Raw genomic sequence first — 20,578 nt, 5'->3', positions numbered from 1 at the left:
GACACGTGAGCATATGTGTCCAGCTGATTGGGCAGACATGGCACGGCCAGGGCTGACCAGCTTTGTGCCAGGAACATTGTGGAAATCAGCCAGTTGTCTTTGTTGCCATTGCTGAAATAGAGCTTCACTTAGCAGCATCAAGGCAAAGCTGAAGGGGAGAGCAGACCAAGGGTTGAGTAAAAGGTAGTGAGACAAAGTAATGCCCCTTGTGTTCGTGGGTATTTCTTGTTACTGGAAGAGTGGAGGTGTGGAAAAGAGTCAGAGGCACGATCTGGCGTCAGTCAGATGGCGCTGGGTGGGAAAACAGAGATGCTCTTCTAGGATGAGCTTCAGAAGGTGTGGAGGAATGCACGTGGCTCCTGTGGGATGGGGAGCTGCTGGCAGTGTCCTGTGGCAGTGAGCCTGGCATCGCTGCCCTTTTAAACCCCCGGGGCCGGGGGGTTTTTGAAATGCAAACGTTTTGCCTGCTTCAGGTGTTCAGGAGCGGAATCAGGAGTTGCCTTTCCTCGTGTATCTAACTGCTTTTTTCCTTCAGGCTACGATGCCCTGAGCTATTCCGTGGAAAATGGTGACAAGTGGAGCAGGCGACAGCTCCTGCAAGCCCGTGAGCAGAACGTGACTGACGTCCCAGAGGACGGGGGGCAGCTCTACGTCAGAAACTGCACCGAGCCAGGTAGGAATGAAAGTTGCCTCTAGCTCCTCAGTCCTGCAGTTGGCTTCCTCACATCTCTACTGCCAAGACTTACTTATTTTTACATCCATAAATGCTGCTTTTCACACTAGAGCTTGGATATCATTTCCTCAGGTTTTGGGGAGAGGAGTAAAAGGGGTTTTCTCTGTTCTTCGGGACTAATGTAGGTTATGTGCCCCGGGAGAAATTCTAACAAATGCAGTTCTTGCTGCACTTCTCAGCCTATAATTTTTCCTCTGTCATAATCCTTAATAACATTTCTGGACAGATGGATGATTATGGTCTTTTTTAGACAGCAAAAACTGGTACAAAAATACTTCTTACTCAATTTTCGCCTGTTTGCATAGCTCTGGCATAGCACAGACCCAGTCTCGCAGCCTCACATCAGCCCTGGCAGTAATATTTTCCTCCTTCTCTGTACCTCAGCACCTGCTGTCTCACCACTGCAGCTGCTCCTGCTGCTCTCACCAAATAGAGTGGTCTGTAGGAAGCATGGGTGGTGTGTGGGTTTTCCCACCCCCCTTTTTTCAGAAAGTAAAACAATAACTACTGAGTACCTTGTGTTTTCTCAGGAGAGAGAAAGCAGAAATACCTAGACATGTGGAATTGCTGTTTCTTCTTGAAATTGCCACGATGTGATGTTCGGTAGTAGAAACTGATGCAAAGTACTGCAGGAAGGAAGTGAAAGTAGCAGAGTCCTGTGTGTGCTTTTGTTGATTTTGTTTGGGTTTATCGGAGTGTAAATGTAAATAACGTCAAGTACTGTTGAGCGTGTTGGTGTTAGGCCGGGTGGCAGTCAGAAGCCTTTGGGAATGGGATGTCCCCAGATTGCAGTGTCTGTGGAAGTTACCTGTCGAGCTCAGTGGGCTGAGGATCACCTGCAGGATGCATCAGCTCCACTGCTCAGCAAACGAGTGAGGCAAGGAGCTGGCAGAAGGGCATGGCACATCAGCGTGTTGTGAACGACAGTGGTGCTGCCTGTGATCCTCCAGCAAGAGAGCAAAGTGGTGTTAAAAAGCCGTGCTTTTGTGTTTGAAAGTGTGGCCCCGAGCAGGGTGGCTCAAATCCTAGTACAGCCCTGACAGCAGGAGCTGTGCTTGTCAGGCAGGGCTGATGGCAGGCTCCATCCCAGGGCAGCAGAGTCCTTCCCTTTGCTGTGCTGCTGCTGGGTCAGGCCCCACATGGGGCACAGCAGTCGGTGTTTCACCAAGCACGGCTGCCTTTGCCTTCTCTAAGGCTGCTCCAGGAAACTGGGGCAATTTGTGATGCTGCTGAGTATAATGCACGAGTGCTGCATAACCAGAGCCTGGGGGCCCGTTGTGACCTGGGAATCAGCAGAGCTCAAACCTCCCCAGCATCCCCACAGCCTTAGGTGTGTTGGCCTTCAGGTGCTCCTCCTTCCCTCGGGCAGGTGTCACAGGGAAATGCTGCCTGAAAAGGGATTTTTCCTCCTCGCTTCCCAAGTGAACCTGTGTAAACACCTTACAGCTAGGCAGAAGTGGGTTGTTTAAGAAAGCAGTTTTACCTCACCTGCTGGTGGAGGGAAGTGGAATGCCTCCTGTTAAAATGTGTTGTGTTTTTTTCCAGTGCTTGGTTTCTGTGCCGTGTTGGCGATGAACACACCTTGCTGTGCTAAAGGGAAGAAGTGTGTTCTTTAGCAGCTCGGGTGATTGCAGGCTCATTTGAATGCCTGCCATGACATTTGCTGGTTGCTCCTTCCGTTTCCCTATGGTTTATCCAGTGGCCTGTCTAGTATCATTTCATCATCAGAACTGCTCCAGAGAGCGGGGGTTTTGCTTACTTGTCCTCTGCAAAAATAGCTGTAGAAATATTAGAGGGGTGAAATGGACTGAATCCAGCCTAAAGACCATTTTTAGGAATTTTTTGTTTGTTTTGACCTTTTTCTGAGAAATGCTCATCGTGGGTTCTGTGTCCTGTGGCTGGTTGTGGTTTTTTTGAGTGTCTGTGGAAGCAGAACCACAGAGCAGCCTGCTGTCTTTGCTGAGGAGCCTCTCGTCTCTTGTTGCCTGTCCCCTGAGTGTCCAGCCCTGCAGCCAGAGCTGATTGTCCCCTCCCTCTTGGACCCTGGTGGCTTCTCATGTCTGCTGTCAGACACCAGCTGCTCTTCTAGCCTGTCTTACCCATCCCCTTGTCCTTGTGGCATCCACATGAAGGTGTGTGAAACTAGAGGTGGACAAAAAAATTGGACATGGTTTATTCACAGAAGTAGTGATACTGTTTAAATGAAACACTCGTGATTCTGGGCCGTGTTTTTAGCCCATGCAAAAGATGACAAGGAAAGAGTGAGAATTACTTGTGTCAGTTCAGGTGAAATGTCGTTTACTCACCCAGTCCTGTTCAGAAATGTGATTCACCCACTGGAAGCCATGAAAAAGGATTAAGCTGGTTTAATGTTGAGCTCTGGGTCAGGCCCCTGTGCTACCAGATTCAGAACTCAGATTGCACTGGAGGATCTCTGAAGCTTGCTCTTGTTTCAGATGGGGTTTGTTAGCTGCCAGGAGGTGAAGGGCTCTGGGGCTGTGTCAGGATGGGATGTCTCCTGTCTGCTGGTTCAGGTTGGAGGGGGAGGTCCCGGTGCCAGCCCTCATTAGCTCCTCACCAGACTGACATGTGCTTTCCCTGAAGAGCTGTCACTGCCTTCCTTCCTCCCCCGCCTTAGAAAGGCTGAAAATAAAGTAACAGCCCTGCTTAAGTGTGCTGTTTTAAAGTCATTATCAGTAATAGCAGGAAATACTTGATTGCTGAAGGAACAAAAAGATCTCCGTGTATTCATTTAGACCCTCAGGCATAAAAGTGCTTAAATTAAACAGCCAAAGACGTTTTTGTGCAATTATTTTTTACTGTCCTCATCTTCTTTCAAAAGCAACTTTCTTCTTTATCAATATTTCCCCAGTGAGTCATGGCCCGTGTAATGTAATTTGTAGGCTGTGGAGCAGGTAGCCCTTGCAGGCTGCTTGCCTGTGGCTGTGTCTTCAGAGCCCCTTTGGCACCCAGCCACAAACCTGAGCCCACAGACCCAAAGCCCCTTGGCTGGGGCTGAGCTTTCTGATCTCTTTCCTGTCTCTCCTTATGCATGTGCTGGGCTTTATGTGGTCTGCATTCTGCTGGGTTGTCATGCCCAGAATGAAGTCCAGAGAACTACAGGCTTTAGAAATGCCTTCTTCCCAAGCAGATACAGCATGCTATGTGAAGAGTGATTTTGTTTTGTTTCCCTTTTGTTCCTTTTTTCCTTTTCCTCTTTGAACCTCAATCCAATTGAAAGACAAAGTCGCTTTCCTTCAAGCAAAATTAATTTTATCTTAGCAAAATTAAAAGTAAAAGTTTGTTCCTGCCTTGCAAGTTGCCCGACCTTGCTTTCACTTGTGGGAACGTTAGAAAAATAAATTGCTGTAAGTTTAGTAACAAAATGTCCTTGAGGAATAGCAAAAAAGATGTTCTCTCACTGAGGTATAAATTTGGTGAATTTGACAGAAATTTGCCTGAACTTCTGCTTCCACACTCTACTTGTTAGTCAACTTCAGACCTGAAGCCTCAGAAAACCAGAATGTTTGGGTTAAAACCTCAGAAATAAGAACAAAACCATGCTTATTTCTTGTGGGTTCTTGTGCTGGCAGGGAGCTGGGTTCCCTCTTGCTGCAGCCAAGGAGAGATGTTCTCCTGGTGGGGACCAGGGGCTGAGGTTTGCTGCTGACCCGAGGAGCCCGGCGCTGGTGCCCAAGTTGTGTCCAGACCCTGGGTTTGGCTGTGTCCCAGCAGCTGCAGCTCTGGCTGAGGGCAGTGTGCAAGGCAGCTGAGGAGCTCTCCTCACAGAGCCTGTGGCTTCCTTTGGTAGAAACAGCTGCAGGTATTTTCCTTTTCCGTGCTGTGCTCTGGACTCGCTCGGGCCTTGGGGTTCACCTTCTGGGCTGGGCTCTTTAGTGGGAGTGCTGGATTGTAGGATCTCCTAGGGGAGTAAGAGGTGGTCACAAGTATTTTCTCTAGGATTCTTCAGCCATCCAAGCGTGGCTGAGTTGGGAGCAGGTAGCTGAGCACCATCACTCTGAGGCAGGACCTGCTATGCTTTACAGCAGGGCTGTACCTGGGCGGTGTGCCAGAGGGGACGCTCAGAACAGCTGCTTTTTGCTGGGTACTTGAAAACTCGGAACTGATCACCAAAACCGTGCAGTTCCCTGTAAAACAGGGCCCTCTGGGCACATGCAGGAGACCAGTGGCTTTCCTTTTGCTGAAATTTTGCCATTGTTCCCATGTGTGCAGCTCCGGGAGCCAGAGCTTCAGAGAGAAAAATAACACAAAGCTGGTGTGATTAAAATCAAGAGGTGGCAGTGCTATTACCCACTTGATCCTAGGTGTGTTCTATTGCCTCGATGAAGCAAAAGGAGAAGGCAAGCCCCAGACTGCAAAGCCAGAGTTCTCACTGAGGAGAGGTGGTGAGCTCCAGAGCGTCCTCTTCGGAAAGCTGCTGTCGGTTTTTCCAGAATACGTAACTGCACGTGAATCAGTCTTGTTCTGGCAGAAAAGAACCTTGTCTGGGCCTCCAGTGCCACAGCACAGCTGGGATGTGCACCTGTAGTGTGGGAAGATCTCTCAGACTGGGCCTTGTTTGCTCGCTTGGTGATGCTTGTGATGAGGCTGTTCCCGTTTTAGTTGTTGTTTCTGGTGGAAGATGACGGGCTGGCTGTGCAGGGAGGGCTCGCAGAGCGCTGGGAGAAGATCCATGTGTCATGCTGCATGGGGAGTGAGGAGCACCAAAGTTAATTGCCTTTTGCTACCCAAGAATCGTGTCAGTAGTCTTGAGAAACGATGGCAAGCGGGCAGAAAGAAAGGAATAACCCTTGTAGAGAGCGAGGAACAGAACCTGTACGCTTGCTGCTGCCAAAGGCGCAGAAGGGGGATGTTTGGGAGTCTGTCAGAAGTGCAGCCCCATCTGCATGGTAGCTCTCCAGTGGTGGAGTGGGGAAGCCCTGTGTCCTTTTTTATGATTATGTTTTCCCTTCTGGAATAACTTTAAAACACCCAGAAATTTTCTTGGTTTTTGGATTTATTTTGGCTTTTTTCCTCTGTTACTCTTTTGTTTGTTCTTTGTATCTAGAGGAATGAGGCTTGCTTCCTTGACCTTTTAGTGAGCTTGGGTTACTCCTTTGGTTATTATGTGTTGTGGAAAAGGCAGCAGAGAGGCTTAAAATACTGAAAAGGGACCCTTGCTTCCAAATCTTTAAACGCCTTTGCATTTAAAAGGTGTTAAGCAACAAAGCATGACTTCAGACGGGAATAAATATCACATTGTACCTCTCTGAACCGGGTTTCACTTCTCTGACACTTGAGGATGCCAGGCTGCTGCTGTGCATCACTCTGGTAATCTGAGAAGCCTTCCATGAAGCCTGTGACCTGAATTTCTAAGGAGGCATTGAAAAAAAAATTGTCAAGTAAGACTTGCTCCTTTCTCTGGGAAGAAAACGCGCTTGGATTTTCACATGCTGAGCGTGGAAAGCAGCGCCAGTGGAGGGTTTGGGGCTGGCAGCTGGGAAGAGTCAGTGTGGTCCCCTTGTTTGGTGGCTCTGGCTGCCTCGGGACGTTGCTGAGGTGCAGATGGCCGCTCACAGCTGCAGGAACATCGCAGTTATTGTGCCCCAGATGTAGATGTCCTCTGGCCAGACACCAGAGTAGTTTCTTTCTCTCGAGCACCTGAATTGTTCGCCTGGCACGGTAAATGCAAATTGTCCACTTAGCGTTTAAAAATATATTGCTGCATTTTTGTAAAATGTCCTCATTCTCCCCATGAGAGTCTGTGATGCTGTAAATTCTTGGTTGTTAAAAATTTTAGACTTGCACTACCAAGAAATCTCGGGATGAAGTCATTTGCCTCGGTGCCTGTTAACCCAGGCCATGTAAAATGTGTGACTTGTTTTAGTTGGGACAGAGTATGGGGTTCCTGATCAGATCACAAGAATGACAGTATCTTTCCTGAGCTGTTTGAAACTTCCTCTGTGATGCTAGAAGGGTAGAAGGAGTAAGCCTGATAATGAAGGAAATCAGAGCAAGTGGGTATCAGCACCTGCTTTAAATTTTGGTGTGTCTGTACTGTATTTCACAGATTGAACATGAATGTGTAAACAGGGGCCTCAAGCATTAATTTAAGATTCAGGGCTGAAAGCTGATGTAGCTCTAAGATCCAGGACAAGCCTTTCTTAGAGTTGTGTTTTAAATTTGGTATTTTGGAGCTATTACTGCAAAGGAAGAAAAATAACATCTGGCCCCATGTTGCAAACTGGATTTTTGTTGTTTGTTTTTTGGTTCTTGACAGTAGTTAGTAGTTAAAAATCAAAGGTCCAGATTTTCCACAAGTGTAATTTATTACTGGCTTCGTTGACTTAATTGAGTTTACACTAGATTTAAATGACCAAGAATCAAATACAACACCCCAAGTCAGGTTTTAGTACAGCCAGGATGGAGTTTTTATCATCTGCCATCTGCATTTCAAGCAGTGCTTAATTGTATAGTTTGTATATACAGACGTGTGCGTAAATTCACTTATACATGCACAGAATAATGGTTTCCTATGTTAATGCTGAGGCACTTTGATTTAGTGTGCAGCAGTGGGTAAAATAAAAACATTTCATTAAAATGCCCTTATCTTTTTTGTGGACTGCATTTAAAAAAAATCCTAGATTAGCTATTGGTTGCCCATATGTGCAGGTCCCTTGTCCTTTCCCCGCTGTTCCTGTTAGGAAATGGAGAGGCGAGTGATTTTTCTTTCCCAAAGATCCCAAGGTACGTGGTGCTTGCAGCAGGTTGGAGAGCTCCCTCTTTGGCCCAGACCCTTCAGGGACTCTCCTGTTGGGATCCAAGTCTTCTGTGCTGGGTGTGATGAAACCACACACAAAGAGGGGTCACCCCTCCAGTCCAGAAGTGTCAGTGACAGCAGGGCACGCTCCGGGAGGACTGGGGGAGTAAACAGAACAGGATGCCAGCTGCTTGGAGTGTTCAAACCAGGCAGACACCCCCTTGTCACCAGCCTGGAGAGCTGCTCATACTCTGTGTGTGTCTCTCATCCAGAGATACTGGGAGGTTTTCAGATTTGGTTTCACTTCCATCCTGAATTTTGGCACTTCAGGATATTGTCATCAGGTACCCTGAAATTTCAGGATAGGGTCAAAGGCTTATGCTGGTGCTTTAGAGAAAGAAGTACTGATTGTGGGGCAGCAGCTGCCCCAGTGCTGCATGAGCTGTCTGGCAGCTTTCTCTCGGGGGAACTGCTGCCCCCCAGCCCACTGTGTGCCTTTGCCGGTGACCAAAAGTAGTGGCAGTGCCCCAGATTTCTGTCCTCACCGCTGGTCTTGGCAGTGTCCCCCACAGGCACGGGCTCGGATGAGGATCTGCCAGGAGTCGTGGTTGCGACTCTTTGCTGGAGGGGGAAATACTTTGGAATAAACCCTCTCCTTGGTTTTACATCTATATGCGTAGAAAAAAGAGAGGTGGGATAAAAAGAAATGAGCAGTCCTGAGCAGAGTTTTTGTACCCAAGGCCAGTCCTGAGACCACAGCCTGGTGAACACAGAAGCAGCATCAGTTCAGGCACCCGGTGATGGATGGGCAGCTGCTGATAGCCTGAGTGGCCACTTCTAATTAGCACTCAGCAAAAATCTCAGAAGACAGCGACTGGAGAGTCAGGTCCTGCCCCCATGAGTGCGAGTCCCCAGTGCCCCAAGCGCTGCAGGGCTCTGTCCCTCTGCAGCTTGGCAAGCTGGGCCTGGGGGAGCATCCTGGTGATTCCCCAGCACTGCAGCTCCAGCCCCGAAGGGCTCGGAGCAATCCTGAGCCAGAGGTGCTGTCTTCCCCTCTCTTAACTGGCGGTAGAGGGGGAGGAGGAGAGGAGAAAGTGATAATTATATTGTGTTAAAACAGAGATAATTACTGCTATAGAATTTCAGCAGAAAACAAAGCGGCAATTAATTATTCATTGTCAGAACTCCAGCATGGCTCGACAGAGTCGGGGTTCACGTGTCCCGTGGGCTGCGGCATGGGGAGGCCTGGGCCTTGTCACCCTGCAGGGATGCTTCCCTTGGGAGGAGGCTGCTTGGGGGTTTCTTGGGGCTGCTGCCCACGGGACCTGAACCTGTTGTTCTGTAAGATGTGGCTGCAGGCTGAGTGCCTGATGGGATCCCTGCCTGTGCTTGTGGTGGCCGTGGCCGTGTCAGTGTGCCATGGGCAGGTCAGCACGCCTGGAGAAGGGCCCTGGCAGTGGGAGAGGGGGCTGCTCGGGCAGGAGGGGTGTGTCTGACACTGCCCTCTAGCTCCATCTGCACCGTGTTCCCTGAGAAAAGCACAGGCAAAGCGTGAGAGGTGTTTGTCACTGGGCCAGTGAGCTGCATGACGCTTCCCCGGTGTGCACTCTCGCATCTCCCAGTCAACAAGTCGGTAACTGGTGTCTCTGTGTGAAACAGCTCCTTGTGTTCCCGTTTCCCTGTGAGTTTCACTGTGCCCTGTGTGAGCCTTTGTGCTCCGCAGTCAGAGCTGCTGAGCTCCTCCTCTTGAGAGGAGGCCAGTGTGCTGGGGAAGAGGGAAGGAGGGGCATGGATTTTCTGTGAGGGGACATCAGAGCCACTCTTGAAGCAAGCAGCATCTCAAGGATGTCCTCCAGGCCAGCTGGTTGCTGCGAGGACCCTCGGTGAGGCAGGATGCTGCATGCAGGGATGCAGCAGCTTCCTGTAGCCATAGCAACAGCTGGGGAATGTGGTGGTGCCTGCAGGCATCCCTGCACTGATGGACCTACAAGAGAGGTGTGGCTGCAAGGCCAGGCAGTGAAGTGACCCACAGCCACTCAGGTGAGCCTGGCAGCCATGGTCCAGCTGTGCTGACAGATCCTTTCTGGTCACCACGTTGTGCCCCTACCCCTGGCAGCCCCCTAAGCTGGGGATGTGCAAGGGACAGGGCAGGACAGCTCAGAGAGCAATGGACAGGGGAGGGCAGATTAATTCCGTCCCGTGAGCCGTGTCTTGGAGCGAGATTGTCAGATCCCTGCAGAGTGAGGCTCCTGTGGGTAGTGCTGAACCTCACCCTCTCCCCCATCCCCAGTTACCAGGATTGCAGATTTAATCAGGATGCAGGAGCTGACAAATACTTGGACTGGGAAGATGGAAAGTTCCACTGAGCCACCACTGCTCGTGTGCTTGAGGGAAGCTGGCAGTGGTGGAATCGAGCTGTTCGTGCAGCCTCTGTGCTTGAATTAATTTTATGTTCTGCTTGCACTTGGGTTCCTTCTTTAGACATGTCTTTCCAAACTCACTTTTTCTTAAAAAAAAACAACAAACCATAAATTCCAAGTGAAGCTTTTGTTGAAAGCCAGCACATCTTCTCTGCCCTACCTCCACTGCGTCTGTGCTGAGTGGTTTGGATTGAATGGGTCTCCTGGGAAAGACTTGCAGGGATATTTAACCCGCCTTCAGTAAGTGGGCGAGCACGCAGGAAGCTGAGAGGACCCAGCAGCCCCCAGATGAGTTATGTGGTATGTCATTACCCATAACCTGCATGGCCAAGTCCCAGTGGTGTTTGGTGACTGCTGGAGGAGACCTTGGTGTGCAGGCACGTGTGCGTCCGTGTTTGAGCGTGCTGGCTCTGGTTTGCTCTGCAGAGCACGTGGAGCGCTCTGCCCAGCCAGGGACAGCGGAGCTGAAGACAGGATTGATGTTTCCCCTGGCAGATTTTTCCATGTAGGAAATTCCCTGCTGCTTCGAGCCTATAAATCAGGATCGGATGACCTTTTAAGGGTGTGTGCTATCAGTCAGTTTCCCATCCTATTTTGATTTTGATATTGCAGATCCATGACACATTCCCAGTGGAGGTGCAGACTTGCCTGCAGCCAGTGGAACTAGAAAAAGTCCTGCTCCTTTTCCCAGCCCCATGGATGGTGGTCCTGCACAGCCTTCCCAGGTTTTGCTGCTCCTGGGGGAGCGCTGCAGGTGAAGCTGGGGCGTCACTCTGGGGGACAGGGCTGCCACCATCCCCTTCTCCCACAAGCAGGCTGCTGCCAGTCCAGCTGGAGCCTGGGCAAGCAGAGGGCTGGTGGGGTTAAAGCAGAGCTTGTTGCTCAATTTCAGAGGGAGGAGGTTTGCAAGCAGACTGGGCTTAATTTACTGCCTTATTTTTCTACTCCCACAGGACCAGTAGAAGAAACACACACTTTGTAGTTTATCTGTAAAACTCCAAGAACTAAGTGAACTAACTGCTCAAATGATGTTGCTGTGAGTGATTAGTGTATGGAAAACTGAAACAAACTGGAGGCTCGTGCTTGGTGCTGGGAAGGTGACAGGCTGTGTGCTGTGGCAGGTTTGTGCTCTGTGTCCACGGCTCTGGAGGTGCTGGAAATCGCAGAGAAGGGAGGTTCTCCAGTGTGCAGAGATTCCCTTCCTGGGCAGGATGGGCTGTGGGAGGCTCAGGAATGGTTTGGCTCAGGAATGTTACCCATCTGACGAGCTGCATGGCACAGCAGCAAGGGCTGGGGCGCTCAGGCCTGTAAGAATGAGATCATCTGGGATTCGGGGTAAGCAGAAACCTCCCGGGAGGTTCTGTGCGGAACCTCAGGTGTGGCTGTCGGGACAAATCCATCTTTATTTCTTGACTTGCTTAACAGCAGGCACAGTGGGATGGCCCTCAGAGTGCTGACACAGGCAAACACACACTCTGCCATGGCTGTGCACTGTTTCTCTGGGGGTGGAAATACTTACAGGAAAGTCAGAATACTTTCCTCTGTTGCCTTTATTGTTCTCTTTTTTTTTAAAAACATTTCACGGCTCTTCTGTGTAGTACTGTTTTGTTCACTCAAAATTTAAAAAGAGCGGTTTCACCTGCTTTTTAATTTCTGGGTGAAAATGCTGGAGACCCTCATCTTCACGTTTCAGTGTGGAGTTGTCTGTGTGATGGTTCCACAGGTGATGAATCCCCTCAGGAGGCTGGCAGCAAGCTCCAGCCTCCCGTGGACGGCTGGAATGGCTGAGGAGAAGAAACCTGTGCTGTTCCAGCTCTCCTCAGGCAGTGTGTCCTGAAGTGGGAGATGGAGTTGCAGTTTTTGGATAGAAATACTTTGTTTCTAACATTGGCTGCAGCAAACAAGCCCCGAGAAGCATTAAATCCTGAAGCAATTAAATGTATCGGCAAAGTGGGATTTTTGGGTTTTTTTCCCTTTTGTGAGATACTTTGCCAGCTGTTGTTTATGGAAAAAAATCTCAATCTTTTTTATGAGAACTGTTTTTAGGTTTCTTTGTGTTTGGGGCTGATTTATACATTATGCATTAGCTCGGGAAGGCAAAACATTTATTTACCAGCCTGAATATTTAGAGGACGAACAAGTGGGAGTCAGTGAAAAGCCTGTATGGACAGCTTAGCCAGAGATCCAGAAGAACTTTCCCAGCGTAAGAAATGGCACAATTAAGTCATAAGGGAACAGCTGGACAATAAATGGACTTTTCTCTGCCTGTGTGTGGGTGACCCCTCTGCCTGCAAGGCCTTGTGCTCATCATCAGGCTCCGTGGCTGGAGCACGGAGACAACAGAAACCCCTCTCTCTGCTGGATCATGAGGACTGACAGCAGCTGGGAGCCCCTCTGTTGTTGGAGGTGCTGGCTTCGTGGAGGCCAGAGACAGAAGGGACACGTGGAACGGTTCCTGACCTGGCTGGCTGTGTTTGGGAGGAACTGAGGAGGAGTGTGTTTTCTTTGCTTAGGTTTGCTGAATGGTATTTTTGAGGGAGTTCCTTTATTAGGCGCCGTTCTGAGAAATACACAGTTCTTTATGCTGTTCTCTCTTCTTTCTGCTTGCAAATGAAAGAATGCTGGTTAGAGCTGGGGTAAGCAGCGTGCCATTGTCTGGGACAAGGCATGCCATAGGAATCGTGCTGCTACAGAAGGCGGCTCAAAGGTAATTTTATTGCTTGCTGACTGCAGAAACTTGCCACCAAATGAGAGTTGGTGAGAGCTGGGCTCTCTTAGGAACAAATGGAGTAAGTGGGTTGGAGCTTTGAAGAAAACAAACAGTATGGCAGAAAATACATCCTTGTAGTTCAGAACATCAGTTTCAGAACAAGGGGCATCAGGAAGTGACTTCTCTGGGAGCAGGTCCTTGGCTACCTCAGGACTGGGCAGGAAACTGCAGTGTGAATTTGAATGAAATGCAGCTGCCAACAAGCAAGCCGAGCTGTGAGACCTATGGGCAGTGTTTCAGTGTGATGGTGTTAAACAGAGAGGCTGCAAACCTTCCTGAAGGTCACTGCTGTGGGAATGAGGACTGACCTTTAGCAGTCATGGGGTGACACCTTGTCCTGTTCCCTGGAAGTGCTGCAGGAACCCACAGCAAGCAGCCTTGAGTAAGGGCTCAGAGAGGGAGGCTCTGCAGCTCTCTGGGGTGCGCTGGCTGCTGTCCTCAGGGAGGGGAGGAGGTGGCAGCTGAGGAGCCACATGTGGTACAGGACAGACTCCCATGGGCTGCCTAGCACACCTGGGAGGCTGCCCAAAATCTCCCTGTGGTGTTTGGCCATTCCATTGCTTTTCCAGGCAGGCTGTGCTCTGCTTCACTTGTCCTCTGCTTGTACTGAATAATGGCAGAGATACCTGCAGAGCTGCACTGGGCCTGGCAGGGAATATGGGGGAGAAAGCAAAGCAAAGCAAAACCCTCCTGGTCTGACGGGGACTCGAGTAAACCGTGTCTGGTTGGCAGGAGGCACATGCTCCAAAGCAGCCAGCCCCAAATCCAGAAGGGTTAATTTGCCCCACAGCATGTCCTGAAATAGTAATGTTTGGATAATGTATTGGGGATAACTAAGCTGGAACATGTGCATAACTGTTAAAGTTGTGAATGCCAAAAAAGGGAATTGATGCTAAGCTCAAGTATAAGGACTCATCATTTAATTTTAAAAATTGTTACAACTGTAGTTTGGTTTTGTTGCGTTATGCTATAGGCTTTTTGGCAGGGATTTCATGGGAGATGAGGAGACAGCAGCTTGATGCTTCCCTCAAGCTTTTTTGAGACTGTTCTGTTTTGCCAAAGTGTACGTGATGCATTCTCAACAAATCCATCTTGGATTCCTCAGCCTCCCACTGGGAACCACTCTGGGGGGTAAATGTGGGACAGAGCAGATTCTGGGTGTCCCTGGTCCCCTGCTGGGGCTTTACCTCTGAAAACCAGGGTGAGGGACTGCATGTAAACCCAGTGAGGAGGGGTCTGGCCCTTCTGCTCAGCTGGACCTGGCATTCAGGGAAGCAGGAGGAGTTCTGGCCATCTGTGCTCCATTGGGCATGATTTGTGTGATCTGCAGTAAAGTCCTAGTCAGGCAGGGTGGTCTCCAGTTTTGGGGCTGAGCTGAACTCTCTCAGTGTTTTCTTACCTCTGCCTGTGGGCTCCAAACCCAGGCAGAGCCACTGATGGCTCTGAACACATGGAATCTGTTTGTAACCCTTATGTAAGGGCATGCCAGAGTGATCAGAGGATGACTGAAATTGCAGACCCCTTTAACAGGGGAAATTTATCAATGTCTTTGAGGGAAGTAAAGCCATAAGGGCCATCCCTTTGCGTGCATCTTGAATTCACCCAAAGTTTAATTTGTTGCATTTATTTCAGTTCGTCAGCTGGGCGAGGGTGAACTAAGGCAGAGAGATATGTCAGAAAATTAAGCTCTACTTCTTAGAAAAAACCACAAAACCTTACAGCTGCACTTAGACAGAAATAACAAGGTTGGTGAAGAAGAGCTGGGGGGAAAAGGAGATTTTTGAAGCCAGTAGATTTGTTTTTTTAGTCGCTTTCAGGTTTGGGAAAACTTTTTAAGCTCTTTTCTACAAACATGAGGACTCAGGAACGCTTTTTGATTATTCAGTTTTTCTGGTTCTGTTTTTTAACTTGCGTGTGATGAAAATGGGTTTGCCCCTCTGGCTGTGTGAGGTGGCACTGAGCGAAGGCTGCCAGCCCGTCCTGCAGGGCAGCTGACACGTGGCCCTGCTGCTGCCTGGGACAGGAGCTGGGAATGGGGGTGAGGATGTGCCTTGGAGGGAGCCAGGATGGAGCGTCCCCTGTTCAGAAGCACTGCCTGGTCTGGGGCTGGCCCTCTGGGGGTTCTGTCGGCTGGGGAGGTCTCTGGGGCGCTGATGGCTTTTGTCCCGCGCAGGCGATGGAGCCGTGTACACGGCTGGGCTGGTGCTGCGGCAGGACGGGGAGCACGGGGAGCTGAGGGCACCTGGGGGCTGTGGCCCTTTCCTCCCAGGTCTCCCCAGCTGTGGTGCTGGGGGCATTGTGCAGAGGATGCTGCGCTCAGAGAGCCACAGGCATATGGCAGTGGTAGGAGGGGTTTCCATGGAAACCTTTCAGCAGCATGACATCACTGGCGCTGTCACATTTAAGCTTTTCAAGGCTTTTTGGATTTCAGGGATTACATAACTTTGGAGGGGTTAGGCTGGGGCTTGGATCTAATCAGTATTCAGGGTCTTAGTTGAATTAAACTTTTAGAAAAGCCGAACACCCTCATCCCAAAGTGGCCGGCAGCAGCAGCAGCGGATTTCTGGTCATCCTGGACGCTTCTGCAAGCCCTGGAGCCTTAGGGAAGGCAGAGCCCCCCTGGGCTGGGGCAGCAGGAGCTGCTGGGCTGGGGCACAGCTGCTCACTCACACCCACCTTTATAAATGTTTGTGTAGCTGAGTCAAGGTATTTTTTTCTTGGAGCAAAAGAGAAATCTTCATCTTGCTTCTGGGTATCTGTAATCATTTCCTAATAGCTGCTTGTGTTTCTCGTTCTGCCCAATAACTTTTCTTATATGTGAACTTGAGGAAAATCCTCTGTGGTTTTCTGTTAAATGTAACTTAGTGTTTTTGTTCAAGACTGAAGCCTTGCGGGAAATTTGGAAATGTAATAACTTCTAGAAAGGCAGTAAACCCTGCACATAACGCAGGGAAAGTCTTGAAAGAGGATGGATTTGTCTTTAACCACAGTACAACTGCTGCAGACTTGGGGTTCCTGACTCAGCATTCCTGATGGGAACAGTTTACAGCAATGAAAGGCAAGTTAGTTCTAGGATTCCCTGGGACAAAAGGATCCTGGGTTGGAAAGGAGTGACTTGTCTTGCTGAGGGGAGGTGCAACATGAAAAGGGGGGAGAGACTGAAATCCAGAGTAAATGCTATGAAGACCCCTCCTGGTGTCTTTCTTCCAGCTGAGCCCAAAGCTCTTCTGCTTGCCAGGGTCTCAGAGTCTTGCCAGGCTCTCTGCTGCTGGGCCACAGGAGCCAGTGTCTGGCAGGCCTTGGAATAAAATCCCAGGCTGTTTCGGGTGGGAAGGGACCTTAAAGCTCATCTCTTTTCCCTTCTGCTGTCCCAGGTTCCCCCAAGCCCTGTCCAGCCTGGCCTTGGACTCTTCCAGGGATTGGGCAGCCACAGCTTCTCTGGGCACACTGTGCTAGGGCCTCAGCATCCACATTGTTAAAAAACCTTTTTTCTAATATCTGATGTAAACTCACCCTCCTTCAGCTTAAAACCATCACTCCTTAGCCCTGGTTAAGGAATGAAGGATGTTCTGTTGCAGCTTTGGGAGTTTATCGAGTTACCTGAGGGAAGGCAGCTTTTAAGCATATTTATATTTATGTATTTATTTATTTGTCTATTTATGTTACCCAAACACATTTGTGTATGTCAAAAGATGTATCATCTGCCAGAAGGGTGTCATACCTAGAATATGATTCATAAACCAGATGGCATTAGTCTGCCTCTGGAGAGCTAATCTCCTAATTTGTTTGTCTTTTACTTTTCATATTGTGTATGAAAGACAACTGTTCCTTTAAGGAAAAATTATTGATCTCCCCCTTTTTACTTAACTGATACCATTATAGTCTATGTACAAAATTTTGTTTTGCTAACAGAAAATTTCTGTGACTGCCTCCAATGAGAGAGTTATCTGTGCAGGTAGCAGGAAGGCTGCAGCCTTTCTTTTCTGCAAAAGATTATAATTAGGGAAGTTCAGGCAGCTTTTTTTAAGGAGTCAAAAATGTTGCAATTCAGTAATTGTAGCCAAAAATAATTGCATGCACCTTGTTGAACACGTTAGGTACATTCAGTAAGACAGGGGTCAGCTGTAATGTCTCCAGGGCACCCCTTCAGGAGCCACTCTACCCTGTCACGCTGTGCCAGCTCTGATCTGGTGTCCTGTGCTTGTGGGGTCTGTCTGCTCTCCTTTGCTGCTGTCACCAGCAGTTCTTGACTCCTGACAGGAGCACGATGGGGAGGAGCCAGATGGATTTTACTGCAGCCTGGGCATCCTCAGTGGTGCTGTCCGGCCTCTGCTGCTGGCTCAGCCCTCACCATTGTCATTGTGCTGGTGATGGCTCAGAGAGGGGCCAGCTGGACCGTGAGGGGTGCTCAGAGCCAGCTCTCCTGGCAGGCAGGCAGGCATTGGCCGTGGTGGATGGCCAGAAGGAATGAATGCCCTCTCCAGTGTTCTCTCTTGGGCCCCTGCCACCGTCACCGAGCTCGGGTGGCTCCACGATCCCACTGCCCTGGGCTCTGTCCACAGCGCAGGGAGAGGGTCACTGTGAAGTGGAACTTGTTGCACTCTGAGGTCTTAAGGACATGTGAGGTAGGGAAATGATGCAGAGGGTGAGTCCATGCCATTTCCAAGCTCCCTGGGAAACCACCGAGGGAGTAAATCAATCCCTCAGGTAGGATCTGTGCTGCCCAGCTGCATGGCCCTAAAGTTTTATCCTCCTGCAGAAGCAGGCAGCTTGGAAACAGTTTAGTAGGGGAGTTCATCCAGATTTGGGTGCTGGGCTTGGTCATTTCCTGTGTATTTGGTGACAATACAGAGTTTGTGTGCAGAGGTTGGAAGGCAGCTGTGAGTTGGGATGGAGGGGAACCGGGCTGTCGTGAGGATGCTGTGAGAGGGGATTCACAGCACTGCTCCTGTACGGAGGGCAGCCAGTTCCTGAGCTCTGGCACGTGAAGCATTTCCAGCAGGGATCAGAAAACGTTTGTGCCCCATCCTGCAGCTCTACCAAGAGCTTGTTAGGACTGCTCGCTGCAAGAGTCAGCACACCCAGGAAGGAACTCCGGCTGGAGCAGGTAAATGTAAAGTGCTGGGATAGTCAGGGGACTGTGGAGGCTCAGAACAAGAAACCAACACCTTAGTCTTGTTCGGTGCAGTAAGTAAAATAAAATAAAATGCTGTCTTACCTGTGGATAGCCAGGGGCTAGCACTAAACTGGTGGGCAGGATTGGCACAACAGCAGGGGGTAGGAATGGGCAATGGATAAACACAGGCTGGAAACGAGCTTCTAGCCACAAGATGGGGGGTGTGGAAGAGCTTCCTAGAAAGGGTTGTGGGGGAAAGCCAGCCCAGGCCCAAACTGGGACCAGTGAGGTCCCAGCTCCAATCCAGTGTTGTACTGAAAGGCTTTACAGGACTGCAGGGAGGGAAGTGTTCACGGAGGTGCCAGACTGCAGCCCCAGCGGAGCAGCTTGCTCGGGTGGAGCAATCCGTGCCTCGGGAGCTGAGGGGTCCCAGGGACCCTGTGGATGCTCTGCTGTGTTTCATTTCTGAGCTGAGTGCCGTTCCTGGGGCACCAGAAGAGAGTGCTGGAGGCTCAGTACTCAGGTGGGAGCATGTTTCTCTTCTGTTTAATGAACTGCCATGAGACAAAAAGCTAAGCACAGCTTCAAGTAGCCCCATCACTCTGTGGGCTGGTATCTTCGTGTGCTTGGAGCACTTCATCTGGTAGAAAAAACATGTCTTTAGTTGGAGCCCAGGGTCCCCATGTGCTCACCCACGTGTTGAGAAACAGCTTGCAAATCATTATCTGATTGGCAACCAGCCACTAAACTTCCAGTGACCTGCCTGCTGATATTATTTTGTGTGCTGCATTCTCCTGACATATCTTTGTTGAGCATGTTGTATTGTTTTTGGATTAAATGTGAGGGTAAACAGTAAAAACTGCAAACAGCCGCCAAGGATGGAGGTGAAACATAAACTTTGCGGCTGGTGTTGGAAATAGGATCTTTGGTCTGGCTGCCCTCTCTGGAAAGGGGCAGGCTTGCTTGAGCAGGGCCAAAACAAAGCACACTTGACCTTTGCCATCCCTGGATGCCAGCTCAGAAGGCGTTGTATGCAGAATCTGGCTATTTTTGGATCCTGCCCCAGAGAGAAAGTGCTGCAGGTGAGTGGCTTGGTATATTTAGGAGGTGTAGAGAGTTTCTGCAGTGGGCTAGGGCAGAGGCTGGTTTGGCTATCCCAGCTCCAGCAGAACCAGTTGGTCTTCAGCAGTTGCATCTGAACTGAGGAGTCTGATAGGCACTGACAGGACCTGTCTCCTGTGAGTTAGTCTAATGTGCTTTTTAAATTAATCTAAACCTTTTCATTTAAACAAATCTAAACCTTTTGGTTTCTGCAGTCCACTGAAATTCAACACCAACATAATGAGTGTAAGCCATCTCTAAAATCCCAGGGAGCTAGGATGGCTTTTTGTGTCACACAGGTCTCATCAGATGTAGCACTGGCAGCCAAAACCAATGAGCAGAGTGGGAGTTTTGGAGCTTATCATTCCAGATCTGCCACCAGCTAGCTGGCTGAGACTGGGAGGACCTTTTTGCACGTCTTGTTCATTAAGAGAAGATGCAAGTGGATCCTGCTGTACGTGCCAGGCGCAGCAGAGCGTGGTTGGATCTTGGGTGAAGCCTCCTGACTCTTTCCTGAGCAGTGAGGATGTTAACCATGTGGTTTTTCTGTCCTCATGGCCTGTTCTGGGTGGGGAAAGGTCTAACCTGGAAAATGCAGTGAGCAGGAGTGGCTGATTAGCAAATCCCTGTCATGTCTGTGAGGTGGCAGCAAAAGGCAGATCCTGTCCCTGTGCTCCTGTGGCAGGTGAGGGCGGCCAGGCATTAAAGGTGGACCTGTAAATTGCACAGTAGGCAGGAAAGGACCAGTGACAGGTGTGATTTGGAAGTGCTTTCGTATTCCCAGTGTTTCTGTTCATGAACTGTTGATATTTTTTGCTGTGACTGATGGGACCTTAGCAAACAGTCTGGGGATTCCCTCCATGGCCTGGTGCCAGGGAGATCATGGAAGGTCAACTTGGGTAAAGCCTTGTTAGAGAGCTTGACAAGAGCTGGAATACTTCTTAAATTGAAATTTCAGCATTAGGGAGTTTTGTTGGTTCTTTGTCTGTTTGAAACACACCTGTTGTTAGAGATGTTTCAGCCAGACCTGCTTGCTGTTGTCCCTGACATGGGAACACCTAAAGCTTCACAGATCCCTTGCAAAGCTTTCCACGTCCAGTTTAAATGAACTCATTATGTTTCTGCTTGGCAGCAATAAGAGGAACAACAGGGAAGAGGGAGAAATCTCGGAGTTAAAAGAGATTTCAAAAACACCTTAGGAAATGTTCCCAGCCAACCACAAACCCTCCCTGGGGATCCTATCCACATATTAGAGCTCCAGCTGCGTATATCAAACAATTGAAAAAGGAAAACGTGGCCTCCACAGTGCTTGGATGGGGAGCAGGCGGCTGTGCTGGAATGGCAGAGAGCCTCGTCCTGCGCAGGAAAAGCCACCCTGGCGGGGCTGACCTGTCACGGGCCGGGAGGCATTTCAGGAAACTCATCGGAAAATGCATTAGGTGGGGATGGTAATGCCTTCCCCAGGCATCATCCAAGGGTGTGCTGCTTTACAGATGAATTCTTTCCCTGTGGCTGGGGCAAAAACATTCTGCTTTACTGCTCGATGGAGCCTTGCTGTGGGAAAAGCACAGTGTGTCCCGTTTTCATGGCTGTGGCGCAGTCTCAGTGCGTGCTTTGGGAAGAGTGTGTGCTGTGGGGGATCTGGGGCTCTGTCCCAGCCCCCTGCAGACACCTGCAC

The 20,578-nt window shown here is 49.7% G+C and overlaps 1 protein-coding gene across 2 annotated transcripts in view; it reads left to right on the top strand.

The window, feature by feature from the left end:
- Positions 1–520: 520 nt before the first annotated feature.
- Positions 521–20,578, top strand: part of SLC24A3 (solute carrier family 24 member 3) — a 95,338-nt gene continuing 75,280 nt past the window's right edge. For both annotated transcript variants that reach the window (XM_015621136.2, XM_015621134.2), the window contains exon 1: positions 521–673. The gene's annotated coding sequence lies outside the window, so the exon portion shown is untranslated. The remainder of the gene's footprint in view (positions 674–20,578) is intronic.

The sequence above is a fragment of the Parus major genome, chromosome 3 (genome assembly GCF_001522545.3).
Source record: "Parus major isolate Abel chromosome 3, Parus_major1.1, whole genome shotgun sequence".
NCBI lineage: Eukaryota > Metazoa > Chordata > Aves > Passeriformes > Paridae > Parus > Parus major.
This window is presented reverse-complemented; position numbering and strand designations above follow the sequence as displayed.